Source organism: Schistocerca serialis, chromosome 7 (assembly GCF_023864345.2).
Source record: "Schistocerca serialis cubense isolate TAMUIC-IGC-003099 chromosome 7, iqSchSeri2.2, whole genome shotgun sequence".
Lineage (NCBI taxonomy): Eukaryota > Metazoa > Arthropoda > Insecta > Orthoptera > Acrididae > Schistocerca > Schistocerca serialis.
Genome location: NC_064644.1, coordinates 163,728,664 through 163,744,018, shown reverse-complemented (window position 1 = coordinate 163,744,018; position 15,355 = coordinate 163,728,664).

The following is a 15,355-nucleotide window of genomic DNA, read 5'->3' as shown; positions in this document are numbered from 1 at the left end:
CAGCCACCAGAACAAGCACAAATAGAACACGAAGTGACACACATGTTAGATATAGAAGAAAAATTCAGCTGACATATATAGAATACAAAGACACAAATACAGACATTAGACCATTCTTGCATAGGCCACCAAATAACCCACAACTTGAAACAACAATAACAACTATCAACACAATCAAACACAACAAAATAAATGAAAATACAACTATGGAAGAGTTACAACTACTGGTTTATATAGGAGCACTCACTACACTAAATATAGACACTAGGCAGAGATCAGAACCAACCAACACAAAGAAGAAACCCACAAAACCAGCTTAACAACACAGGCTGCAGATCAGAATAGAAAAACTGAGAAAAGACATCGGCCAGTTAACACAATTTATAAGAAATGAAATATCAGACAAAAAACGAAAAAGGTTAGCTAAAATCTCTCAACAAGAAGCGATAGAGCAATTAGATGAAAAGAAGTAGAAATTACAATCATTGCCCAAACGACTTAGAAGATACAATAAAAGTGAAAATAGAAGGAAACAAAACCAAACATTCAACACAAACCAAAAGAAATTTTACCAGACAATAGATAACACACACATTAAAATAGACAATCCACGAAACATAACAGACATGGAACACTTCTGGAACAACATATAGGCAAATCTGGTACAACATAACAGACATGCACGGTGGATACAAGCAGAAACAGACACATACAAGATGATCCACAAATGCCTGAAGTGATAATTTTGCAACATGAAGTCACCTGAGCAATTAATTCTATGCACAACTGGAAAGCCCCTGGAAAAGATAACATGGCAAATTTCTGGCTAAAGAAGTTCACCTTAACACATTCACATTTAACTAAATTATTCAACAGTTACATTTCAGACACATACACAGTCCCAGATACTTTTACACAAGGAATAATTTATCTGAAACCTAAAGATCAAGCGGTTCTAGCCTTTCCCCGATGTTACTCAATCTGTATATTGAGCAAGCATTGAAGGAAACAAAAGAAAATTTGGAGCAGGTATTAAAATCCATGGAGAAGAAATAAAAACTTTGTAGTTTGCCGATGACATTGTAATTATGTCAGAGACAGCAAAGGAGATGGAAGAGCAGTTGAATGGAATTGATAGTGTCTTGAAAGGAGGATATAAGATGAACATCAACAAAAGCAAAAGGAGGATAATGGAATGTAGTCGAATTAAGTCGGGTGATGCTGAGGGAATTCGATTAGGAAATGAGGCACTTAAAGTAGTAAAGCAGTTTTGCTATTTGGGGAGCAAAATAACTGATGATGGTCGAAGTAGAGCGGATATAAAATGTAGACCGCCAATGGCAAGGATAGCGTTTCTGAAGAAGAGAAATTTGTTAACATTGAGTATAGATTTAAGTGTCAGGAAGTCATTTCTGAAACTATTTGTATGGAGTGTAGCTATGTATGGAAGTGAAACATGGACAATAAATAGTTTGGACAAGAAGAGAAAGAAGCTTTCGAAATGTGGTGCTACAGAAGAATGCTGAAGATTAGATGGGTAGATCACATAACTAATGAGGAGGTATTGAATAGAATTGGGGAGAAGAGAAGTTTGTGGCACAACTTGACCAGAAGAAGGGATCGGTTGGTAGGACATGTTCTGAGGCATCAAGGGATCATTCATTGGGTATTGGAGGGCAGCATGGAGGGTAAAAATCGTAGAGGGAGACCAAGAGATGAATACACTAAGCAGATTCAAAAGGATGTACGTTGCAGTAGGTACTGGGAGATGACAAAACTTGCACAGAATAGAGTAGCATGGAGAGCTGCATCAAACCAGTCTCAGGACTGAAGACCACAACAACAACAACAACAACAACAAGGATCAAGCAGACACAGCAAACCCAGCAAAATATCGCCCCGTAACATGCCTACCAACAATATACAAAATATTAACTTCAGTCATTACACAGAAATTAATGACACATACAACAGAGGACAAAATTATAAATGAAGAACAAAAAGGCTGCTGCAAAGGAGCATGAGCATGTAAAGAACAACTGATAATAGATGCAGAAGTGACATATCAAGCTATAACTAAACGAAGGTCGCTACACTATGCATACATTGATTACCAAAAAGCTTTTGATAGTGTACCCCAATCATGGTTACTACAAATATTGGAAATATGCGAAGTAGATTCTAAATTGATACAGTTCCTAAACATAGTAATGAAAAATTGGACAACCACACTTAATATCCAAACAAATTCAAATAATGTAACATCACAGACAATACAGATTAAGCGTGGAATATACCAAGGAGACTCATTAAGTCCTTTCTGGTTCTGCCTTGCTCTGAACCCACTATCCAACATGCTAAATAATACAAATTATGGATATAATATTACTGGAACATACCAACACAAAATCACACATTTGCTATACATGGATGATCTAAAACTACTGGCAGCAACAAATTAACAACTCAACCAATTACTAAAGATAACAGAAGTATTCAGCAATGATATAAATATGGCTTTTCGAACAGAAAAATGTAAGAAAAAAAGCATAGTCAAGGGAAAACACACTAAACAAGAAGATTACGTATTGGATAACCACAGGGACCACATAGAAGCGATGGAAAAAACAGATGCCTATATATATCTAGGATACAGACAAAAAATTAAGAAGAACTAAAAGAAAAATATAGACAAAGACTAACAAAAATACTGAAAACAGAATTGACAGCAAGAAACAAGACAATAGCTATAAATACTTACGCTATACCAATATTGACCTACTCATTTGGAGTAGTGAAATGGAGTAACACAGACCTAGAAGCACTCAATACACTTGCACGATCACAATGCCACAAATATAGACTACATCACATATATTCAGCAACAGAAAGATTCACATTAAGCAGAAAGGAAGGAGGAAGGGGATTTATCGACATAAAAAAACCTACATTATGGACAGGTAGACAATTTAAGAAAATTCTTTATAGAATGAGCAGAAACTAGCAAAATACACAAAGCAATCACTCACATAAATACATCGGCTACACCATTGCAATTTCATAACCACTTCTACAACCCTTTAGATCACATAATATCAACAGATACGAAGAAAGTAAACTGGAAAAAGAAAACACTACATGGTAAGTACCCGTATCATCTAACACATCGACCAAGACGCATCCAACACATGGGTAAGAAAAGGCAATATATACAGTGAGACAGAAGGATTCATGATTGCAGTACAGGATCAAACAATAAACACCAGATATTACAGCAAGCATATTATTAAGGATCCCAATACCACAACAGATGAATGCAGACTTTGCAAACGACAAATATAAACAGTAGATCACATCAGAAGCGGATGCACAGTACTAGTAAATACAGATATGACAATGTAGCAATAATAATACATCAGTAACTTGCCATACAACATAAACTAATAAAACAACACGTTCCCACATACAAGTATGCACCACAAAATGTACTGGAGAATGATGAATACAAATTATACTGGAACAGAGCCATTATATCAGATAAAACAACACCTCATAACAAACCTGACGTCATACTCACCAATAAAAAGAAGAAATTAACACAACTAATCGAAATATCCATACCCAATACAACAAATATACAGAAGAAAACAGGAGAAAAAATTGAAAAATTCATCCAACTGGCTGAGGAAGTCAAGGACATGTGGCATCACGATAAAGTTGACATTATACCAATTACACTATCAACTACAGGAGTCACACCACACAATATCGATCAGTACATCAACGCAATACAGCAACGTATAAATACAACAATAGAAATCTGTAATTGTTGTTACATGTTCAATTACCCGAAAGTTCCTAAATGCAATGTAAAATATACGGTACAGTTAAAAGGAAGTCACGCTTGATCTAGGTCCGCGTCACGTTCCATTTTTAACCAGACATAACGTCTGAGAAAGGAAAGAAAATAATAATACTAAAAATAGTTATAACAGAAAACCATCATGGAATGGGAACACATCGAACAAGGCCAATAACAGTTCTAGGAAAAATAAAAGTAAACAGTTCAATAACGGAGGTTATAATAATAATAAAATGAATTACAGATGAAAGGTAAAATACAACACTAAGAACAGTAATCAAATCCAACCCATTTTAATAGTAAAAGGACAATCGAAAACGGGCAAAATAGTCCACATAAGAACAATCCGAAAAACATGCGGTCAGGGCAAGTATACTGGCAACAGCTAGGTCCTAGTGGTTGGAATCAGAAACCAACATACGGTTCGCATTCACAGCCAATAAATTTTATGCAAGCTATACCCGTGCAGGATAATCCTTATCCACAACAGTGGAATCAATCAGTAATACCATTTTCCACTAACTACCAACAGAATGCAAGGATAGTGGAGATGCCACCTGAACAGGAACCGAATAATCAGAAACCGTCAAATTAAAATCGGTTCCTGTATGCCTTCGACAGGTGACCGAGGATGGAAATGAAGGCAGTAGGTCGAGCAGTATATGTATATGATAAAATACCAGAATGGTAGGGACATTTGTGAAGAATTATATGAAGAGCCCACAATTTCAGAGAAAGAGAAGAAAGAAATAATTCAAGCCGAAATAACTGCAATTGTAAGCTGTGTGACCACCACTATACTTCTTGATACCCGAGCGAGTGTCAGTTATGAATATGCAGTTCTATAAAATCGTCTCACGGATTAGAAAATTACCGGTTTTGCCTGTTTCAAACTGCAAAGTTGTTGGTGCACTAGGACAGAAGGCCCAAACAATCAAGTTCCAGACTAAGCCGAGATTTCAACGGTAATTGGAGCCATAGCGTGCACATACCTTTTTAGTAGAGAATCTTTCGGTACTGGTCTTACCAGAAGTAGATTTCATGTGGGAGAAGGAGGCAATAATAGACCTCACCCGTGGGACCTACACCTTTAAATACAGTCACCAGCAGATGACTTTGGAGCTCGACCATGAATTTGATGCAGCCCATTCGCCGATAAGGAATTTAATCTTTTCCGTCGGTGTTCCGAAACTGCTCATGTTAGAGTATGAACAAATGAAATTCTGTCATACCCATCAGGATAATAATGCACTCAATACCAAAACTATCAGTGACACTATCAAGGAGAAGGTAAATGAAGCAACAGTCATTGAGAATTTCATGCTATACAATTGACAGAGTTATTATCTAAGTGCCCTGGAGTATTTGCATATAAGCCTGGTATCGTTAAAGGATATGTGTATGATATGCTGGTATATCCACGTAAGACCTGTTGTCGAGCATCTTACTCGGTTCCCTGGACAAAAAAGGAAGAGGTCATGAAAGAGATAAGGAAGATGGTGGGCTGGGCTGTAATTGAGAAATCCAATTCCCCTTATAATAGTCCTTTGCCAGCAATAAGTAAAGCAGATAAAAGTATTAGAATGGTTCTTGACACACGGGACATTAACAAAATTATCGTGCCTGTGCCAACGAAACCCGAAAATTTAGACCAGCAGCTCTAAAAGTTTTATGGCACAAGATACTTAAGCTCTTCAGATCTGAGATAGTCATTCTGGCAAATCACGTTGTCAAAGCAATCCAGACAATATATAACACTTGTATTTGGAGGGCGAAGTTATCAATTTTGTGTCCTTCCCTTCAGCTTGAATATAAGCGCCAGAGTATTTACTGTGGCACTTGACAATGTGCTAGGGCCACAGTTGCTCGATCGAGTCAGCGTACGTTGATGATCTCTTACTAGCAACAGAGACATGGGACGAGATGTTCCAAGTAAACTTGCCAAAACAGGAGTCACGGTAAATTTAAAGCAATCAAAATTTGCTCAAAGGGGATTAAATTTCAAGGACATATTATTTCATCTGAGGGTATCGAGCCAGATCCCACTAAGATGGCGGCAATTGATAACTTCCCTTATCCCAAAACTAAGCGACAATGAAAGAGTTTCATCGGTTTGACGTCTTTCTTCAGGCGTTTTCTACCCACTCAACATTTAAACAGTGAGGCATTCCTGGGATTATTGAAAAAGAATGCACAATGGTGCTGGACCAGTCAATGCAGGGAAGATTTTGTTAGGATTGAAGAAGCATTAGTTAACGCACCAATTTTGCACCAACCAGATATGTCAAAAGACTTCTTCATTGCTACTCATGCTTCAAGCTATGGTTTAGATCCATGTCTGTTCCAAACTGAACAACAAGAAAACGGACTGTGTCTCTGTGTTATAAAAGTGAAGTGATATTCAAGAGTGAACTCAGTTTGTATGAAAGTAGTCAACGAACCTAATTGAATAATTGTAAACAGATACACTTCTTTACAGACAACGTATGAAAACTGTTGTGTGTTTCAATTTGGTTCACATCCAAGCTCATGTCATATTCTAGCCGGCTAATGTAGTAATTCAGTGACAATTTAGAACTGTAGACATATTTAAGTCTGACACTGCTTAATTTACGCATTCACAACATGGTTTAAAAGACAGCGCAGTGCCATTCCCCCATCCCGCACCACGTGATTTCCTGTGTGCAATGGCACTACAGCTCGGTGTTAGCAACACATGTAACGTGAACGCTATCGTTTCACAAGGTAACAATAAAAAATGTTAAACTTCTATCAGAAAGTTGGCTAGAGGCGATAGTCTGAAAATTATATCAAGGTACAACGCTCTCCCGTCTCGTAATTAAAAGTCTACGCTACGTTCTATAATACGTTTATGGCTTTATAACTACTGTACTAGCTTGTATTATCATACAAAATTACTTATTGAGACACATACTTCCCCATAGCAGCGACTCGAAAAGGGGTGCAGCTGCACCTACGCCTTGCACATATTTTCAGCCCTGACCTGTGTGACCTGGATGTTGTCTCTGACACACATACCCCATGCCTACTGCTCTACTGCCTCGTAGGACTGTGAAGCGATCGAGTGGCTATTTGTGAATCAGATACGGAACATGCCCCTTCTACTCACAGCACTCCACTTGACTGCTAGTTCACCCCGAGTAACAAGAGTTGTGCAAAAATATGGGAACATCGCCAGTAACGCATCCTTGAACATAAATGCAGATGCTGACCAAATCTGTGTATTTGAGAACAAACGGCATCTGTGCAATGACGTTTCAAGTTTCGGCCTTGCTCAGAAAAGTGTTCTGTGTAGTTATGAGTGAATTATGTTGGAGTTAAGTGAATTCGAATGTGAGCAAATTGTTGGTGCTGATTTGGTGGGTGCTTTCGTAATTAAGGTAGCCGAAACGTTTGATGTTTCAAGAGGCAACACATGGAAGACTTATAGCTCATACAGGGCAAGTGGAAAAATTTTAATCTCACTGCCGACGAAGGTGTGTGTTGAGTCACCGTGACAGACGATCGTTGAAGAGTATAAGAGGACCAGACCTGCAAATGTCACTGCAGAAGTGAATGTCGCACCCGCGAATACTGTCAGCATCAAAACAACACGAAGGGGGCTCCATAATGGTGGAGCTGCAGAGCAAACAGTACTTCTAAAACAACACATCACTGATGCAAATACCCGTAACAGGACAACGTGGTGCTGAAGCCATTAAACCTGTACGATGGAGCAATGGAAGGAAGTAATTTAGTCAGAAGACTCCCGTTTCACACTGTTTCCTCCACGAGAGTAGCGATTATGCCTAGGAGTAAAAAAAAAAAAAAAGGTTCAAATGGCTCTGAGCACTATGGGGCTTAACATCTGAGGTCATCAGTTTCCTAGAACTTAGAACCACTTACACCTAACTAACCTAAGGACATCACACACATCCATGCCCCAGGCACGATTCGAACCTGCGACCGTAGCGGTCGAGCGGTTTCAGACTGAAGTGTCTGGAACCACTCGGCCACACCGGCCGGCCCTAGGAGTAAACCATGGCGGTGATTCGGTGAGGATTTGTGCAGAACTACCCCCAACTATCATGTCACCATGTTGGCTGAACGGGTCCATCCCATCACACACTGTTTGTTCCCCAATGGTGATGCTGTGTTCCAAGACGAGACGGCCCATGTGTAAACATCTCACATCGGCCGGGACTGGTTTTGTGGTTGAAGTGTCGTATCTCTGTTGCCCACCACTGCAGAAGTGAATGTCGCACCCGCGAATCCTGTCAGCATCAAACCGGCCGGCCGGCCCTAGGAGTAAAACATGGCGGTGATTCGGTGAGGATTTGTGCAGAACTACCCCCAACTATCATGTCACCATGTTGGCTGAACGGGTCCATCCCATCACACACTGTTTGTTCCCCAATGGTGATGCTGTGTTCCGAGACGAGACGGCCCATGTGTAAACATCTCACATCGGCCGGGACTGGTTTTGTGGTTGAAGTGTCGTATCTCTGTTGCCCACCACAGTCACCAGATCTCATTGTTATTGAGCCTTAGTGTTCTTTGGAGAGAAGGGTGCGTGATCGCTATCCACCACCATCATCGTTACATAAACTTGGCACTATTTTGAAGAAAGAATGGTATGAGATTCTCCTAAAATCATAGATGACCTGTATTTATTCATTCCAGGGTTGCTGTTTTGAATGGCGCCGGTTCTCTCGCACTTCTTTTTCGAGTCATCAATTTCTGACTGGTTTCACGCGTCCCACCACAAATTCCTCTCCTATGCCAAATTTTTCATCTCTCAGAGTAGCACTTGCAAATTGCGTCCTCATTTATTTGTTGGACATGTCACAGTTTCTTTCTTCCTCAACAGCTTTTACGTACACAGCTCCCTCTGCTACCATGGAAGTTTTTCTTCATGTATTAGCAGACGTCCTTGAGCCATGGCGGGGTTGCTGGCGTCGGCTTTTGAATTCCTAGCGGGACTAGCTCCACCTGTCGTGTGACATCCCTCTGGTTTGACGCCACTAAGATCTTTGCTCAAGGCTGTTGATGGGGCACGAAGTGTGTTGTGGCGTGGCGAGTTGGGGAGAGGTAACGGAGCGAGGAGGTCTGTGTGGAAGGTCTGCCCAGCGAATAAGGAAAGCCACTTGCACAAGCGTCTGGGGCACGGGGTCCGGCGAGTGGTTGCTGAGCTCATTTGTGAATTTGTGAGTGCTGTCTTCGTGCGTAGCCTGGCCATCAAGTTCTTGGACGTGACACACCGATGAGAGGGTTGAAACCAGTTTCACTGTGCTGAATTCTGGGCCCCCTTTGACACCGGCAAGCTTCAGCTTCGATTCGTGAACTACAGTTAAGATTTGGATTTTGAGATCTTAACTATTATTTTCTTAATGAAGGCCTGCCTGTTTTGCATTTAGTAATTTTACTTGACTGAAGCTATTATTATTGAAGGTCTTCCTGTTTTCTATTTGGTAATTTTACTTAACTGGAGCAGTTATTAAAGAAGGCCTCCCTGTTTTCTATTTGGTAATTTTACTTAACTGTAGCTGTTATTATTGAACGAGGCTTGCATGTCCCCTTTTAATTAAATTAAGAGGTATTTCGTGATTTCAGTTAGCCGAAACTCTTCGCCTTACGTCCCTTTATCGATAATTGTAGGTTTCAGTCCTATCGTTGTGTCCCTTCTTCCTGTCAGTATTTTCCACGTACCCCTATCTTCAACTATCCTGTGGAGAATCTCCTCATTCCTTACCTTACCAGTGCACGTAATTTTCAACATTCTTCAGTTGCGCCGCATTTCAAATACTCCTATACTCTTCTGTTCCGTTTTTCCCAAACTCCATATCTGACTGCCATACAGCGCTGTGCTCCAAACGAACACTGTCAAAAACTTCTTGGTGAAATTAAGACCCATGTTTGATATTAGAGGACTTCTCTTCACCAGGAATGATCCATTTGCCAGTGCTAAACTGCTTTTGATGTCCTCGTTGTTGCGCCCGTCACGAGTTATTTTGCTGCCTAGGTAGCATAATTTTTCAATTTCATGTACTTGATGATCACCCATTACGCTGTTCTCATTTCAGCTGTTTCTCTTTACTTTTGTTTGGTTGTTACATTCAACTGATTCTCTGGACAGTGCTGCCCACTTTGGAGGTATTTGTACGTGAGGGCACCTAACAGTACACTCGCCGCGGTAAGGGAGGGTTTGGCAGTGGTAAATGGGCTGTCGGTCGGGCGGCTGTCATTAGCTCGTGGCCGCGCGCGCCGTGTAAACGGGAAAGATATATATTTTGGTTGTTAACTTACCTATAAATAACCATTATACAGTCCGCTTCAATTAATGGGTCTTCCGGTACGTTTACGTTTTCGTCTGCAGACGCTAACATTTCGGTCCTCCGGGCCGGATTGTGATGGATTCGACGAAGTAACGTGCAGCGACAGCCATGCATCGGCGGAGCGGCAGCGACGAGTGTCGACGGAGCAAAACGGAGACACAGCATGCATCTGAAAGTTAAGAACCTGGTCTGGCCATCCTGCTTCCTGTAATTCCCACTCATTGTAGCTGCTGCTTCTGCTGTTGCCTGCCACCGCTAGCTTTCCATGATGGACGAAGTATTAAGAAAGAAACTTGTAACCATACGCTCGGTGGCGAACGCAAGCCTCACACGGTTGTTAAGTTTTGCAAACGAATTCGATGTAACAGGCAAATCGGACACTTTGGACGTTACTGTCAGGGTAGAACAGTTGCCGAAGATCGTGGAGAAGTATAACGCGCAGTCACATCTCGATTCGTTTGAATATGTAGGGAGTCATGGTGAGGACAGATAAAACTTAGAAAATATGGTCTTCGACGTTTCGAAAAAAATGGGAGCGATTTAAATGAATCACACAAACGCAGTTGACAGTGTTTCGTCACATGCTGGGTTTGCCTTGAGTGTATCAAAACCTAGCATCAAGCTGCCCACCATAAAACTGCCACCATTTAACGGTGTTGTAACGCAATTGTGGAATTTTCAAGACTCATTTCTGAGTCTCGTCGTAAACAATGAGGAACTAGAGGACATTGCTAAGTACCATCATTTGCTGAGTTCATTAACAGTTGTAGCACACAATGTAATTGCCCATCTCCCTGTGACTAATACTAACTTTAAGGTAGCCTATGATTTGGTCTGTATTAGATATAATAATCCTCGACTGGTTGCATGAGCACACTTAAAGGAACTACTAACCCTACCGGCAATGACAAAGCCATGTTCAAGTGATCTTTCTGCGCTAATGAACTAGCCTTTAAGCAGTGTGCATCCACTGGTTGCATTACAGTTAGATGTCTCTTTGCAAGAAATAATTAACTGACAGCTCTTCGTAGAAAGGGTTCAACATTCGATAAGAACCGAGTTTGAAGCCAGTCTGAGCTCGAGTATCTTTCCAACATTTAATGAAACTTGTGCCTCTCTCGAGAATAAATGTAAATCTTTAGAAACAGCCCAGACTATAGCACCATAACGTCACGGCGCAACTGTTAATAAACATCAGAATGCGCCCAACACCAAGCAGTTTGGGCATTCGAAACAGACATACGTTGCTACAAGTACTGCACGTGTCATGTATGCCAGCATGACGCGCTGCACAAGTGCAGCAAATTCAAACAAGCCACATGTAGTGAACGCTAGACTGTTGTGGTTGGAAACTTGTGCTACAACTGTCTGCAGAATGTTCACAGGGATTCTCAATGCAACTCCAGTACCTGTCACACCTGTGGTAAATGATACCACACGTTATTACATGAAGAATGACAACGGACACATGATGCATCAAGGAAGGAGTGTACAGGTGACATGCATCACGAGCACAATGGGAAACATCAGTCAGCTACATCGAGCTATGGTTCACTGAAGATCACTCCAGGAAAACGAGTACGCCTTGCGACAGCGAGAATAAGATTGCAAGACACCAATGGAAAATGGCCGACTTGTCGTGGTCCATTAGATTCTGGGTCGCAGTCATGCTTCATATCGGAAACATGTGCACAACGCCTCAGACTTCAACAATTTCACAGCAGAGTACCGACTCAAGGAATAGGTGCAACACGCTCAGAAACAAAACTCCGTGTCTCTTACTAGTGGGCTTCTATGTAAGCAACTTTATGTCACCCTTCGCATGCTTAGTTTTTCCAGAGTTAACTGACACCCTGCCTGAACAAATATTTGATCCCAGTACGTGGCACTTTGCCAAATGTACAACTCGCTGATCCAGAGTTTTGGTCAGCTGGAAAGATCGACGTGTTGCTAGGTGCAAAATTTTGTCCACACTTTTACAAATCAAGGACTGTCTCCATATGAAATGATCATCCTGTGCTTTAAGAGACAGACTTAGGTTGGGTCATATCTGGTCAGTATCAAACGGTAGAGCACAACATTTAGTCGTGGCAGCCGGTCGTGTCGTGCTTTATAAAAACGGACACTGATGTTCAAACACTCTTGAAGAAATTCTGGGAGATAGAAGTATTAAATCGTGATGTAGTGACGACGGAAGAGGAACAATGTGAAGCACACTTATTGCAACACACAACGAAAGATTCTACAGGAAGATTCGTTGTCCATCTTCCGTTTCGCGAAGATCCATGTAAATTAGGCGAATCTTTCAACACTGCACCAAAACGCTTCTGTCAGATTGAACAGAAACTGGCGAGACACTCGAAGCTAAAAGAAAGCTAAATACAGTTTATGAGATATTATGAAGACTTAGGACATATGGAACCAGTAGCTACACCTGCTGCCATTTCACACTATATGCCACACCATGCAGTTCTTAAGGAAGCCAGCTCAACTACCAAAATACGAACGGTTTCTGACTGTTCGGTCAAAACGCGCTCCAATTTGTCACTAAACGGTTTGTTGATGGTTGCAACAGGAGTTTTGCTCCATAATACTACGCTTTCACATGCATCGCATTGCCTTTGCAGCTGATATGGAGAAGATGTATCAAAAATTCTGGTAGCTGATGAAGGTCGCGCCTACCAACGAATAGTGTGGAGGAGTGACAGATCAGCACCACCGCACAATATCATTTAAAGACAGTTACATACGGAATGGCCGGTGCACCCTTTTCTTGGGGTACGATGTCTGTTACAATTTTCTCATGAAGAGGGCAGATATAACAAGGCAGCAAACATTCTAGCTAATGACTTCTATGTGGAGGATTGTATCTCGAGTTGAGGTACAGTAGAGGCTGCAGTCAAAGTCCAGTAAGATCTCACGAAGCTTCTGGAGAAAGGTCGTCACTTAGTACGGAAGTGGGCCGACCGCAGCGGCCCATGCGGTTCTAGGCGCTTCAGCCCGGAACCGCACTACTGCTATGGTCGCAGGTTCGAAGCCTGTCTTAGGCTTGGATGTGTGTGATGTCCTTAGTTTAGTTAGGTTTAAGTAGTTCGAAATTCTAGGGGACTGATGACCTCAGATGTTAAGTCCCATAGTACTCAGAGCAATTTGAATCATTTTTTCATTACGTAAGTGGGCCAGTAACAGTGTGGAATTCCTCGAAAATATCCGCTCGGAGTCAAAAGAGACACAAGTGCCCTTAAGGCTTGATAACGACGAGGATATTAAAACTTTAGGTTTACTCTGGCACCCAGCTGCTGATCAGTTCCAGATTGTGAATAATGTCAAGCCAGCACGTAAGGTCTACAGCTTCACAAAAGGAATTGCACTGGCTGTCACATCATCCTTTTTTGATCCTCTGGGATTAATCAGTCCCATTGTTATTACATTCAAAATCTTTTTAGAACGTCTGTGGTAGCTTCAGATAATATGGGACGAGCCCTTGCCTCAAGAGTTGAATTGCATGTGGCAGAAACTATACAGAGAGGTTCATTTGATAGATAATATTCGTGTTGATCGTTGAGTCTTTGCAGAAGGGAAATTTAACAGCATTCAATTGCACGGCTTCTGCGATGTTTCAGAGAAGGCCTGCGGCTGTTGTATATATGTAGGATCAACTAATCATTATGGAATCACATGTGTCAATTTATTAATCTCCAAAACACGAGTATCTTCATTGAAAAGATTGCTCTTACCTTGCCTGGGACTCTGTGGTGCTCTCTTGCTGTCGCGAATACTACAGCATGTTGTTCGTTCGCTGAGTATAGACACAGAACGAACTTATGGAATGACTCATCTATCGTACTGGCATGGCTCACGTCTCCACCCACGCGGTAGAAGACATTTGTGGGGAACTGTGTAGCTGAGATGCAGGAAAATACAGCAGCTGCTCTGTGGAACCATATATCTACAATGGAAAACCCAGGTGATTTGACTTCGCGAGGAGAGTCTCCTGCAGACCTGCAAGAAAACAGCCTATGGTGGAAGGACCACCTTGGCTTAAGGAAGACATCAATTCATGGCCTGTGATAGACACCTCTAGTGATTCTGGAGCCGAGAAGCTGCCAGAAGAAAGGGTTAAAGTCCTCTGTCACATCAGCAGAGCAATTCAAGACGATATAATCTGTCGATTCTCAAAATTGTCACGATTACAGCGGATAATGACATACTGTCTCAGATTCATTAATAACTGCAAGACTGCAAAGGAAATGAGAGTATCTGCTGAAATGTCTCGCAATGAACTGCAGGACGATTTGCTACAGTTTATCAGGATAGCACAAGAAGCTACATACGCAACGGAAATCTATCAGTTGAAGACCATAAAGCTAGTGGATAAAGACAGCAAGCTCAAATCACTGCATCCTATCCTCGATTACATGAGACTGCTATGGTTGGAGGCAACCTACAAAATGCTGATCTGTCGTATCAGGAGAAACATCAGTTCGTAATGCCACCTAACCATCATCTCACACGACTAATAGTGAAAAGCGAACATTGTCGTCTTTCCCACGTTGGGAGTCAACTGTTGCTTACGTCTCTCAGAAAGCAATACTGTATACCTAACGGACGATATGCAATCCGCCGTGTTCTGCGTCGGTGCTTCACTTGTCAGCGATTAAAGGCAAATCCTGCACAGCAGCTCATGCGAGACTTGTCACGCCCGCGTGCAGAAGCTGTGAGGCCTTTCTTTAATTGTGGGATTGGTTACACAGGACCGTTCTATGCGAAAACAGGCTCATGGAGATTCAAATTAAAGGAAAAGTGCTACGTTGCCCTGTTTGTGTGCTTCGCTACACGAGCAGTGCATTTGGAGGTTGTAACCTCCCCCTCACTTATCGACCGTAATGACAGTGAAAAATTAAACCGCGTGTACCTAATGGAAATTGGGGAAAAGCAATCGTCGCCGAAGTTAATCTCTCGGTAAAGAGGGAGGAAAGGGTTACATCTAAATGAAAGGAAAAATGCAAATGAAACTGGTGGAAATTAATTTTGAAAAGGGGTAAAGTTAATGAAGAAAGTAAATGTGCGGCCGTTACGTTAACAATTAACTAGCGGTAATTAGATATTTGAGATTTGGGGGAAATTACGGTCGCCAGTCCTAAGGACAATTACTATA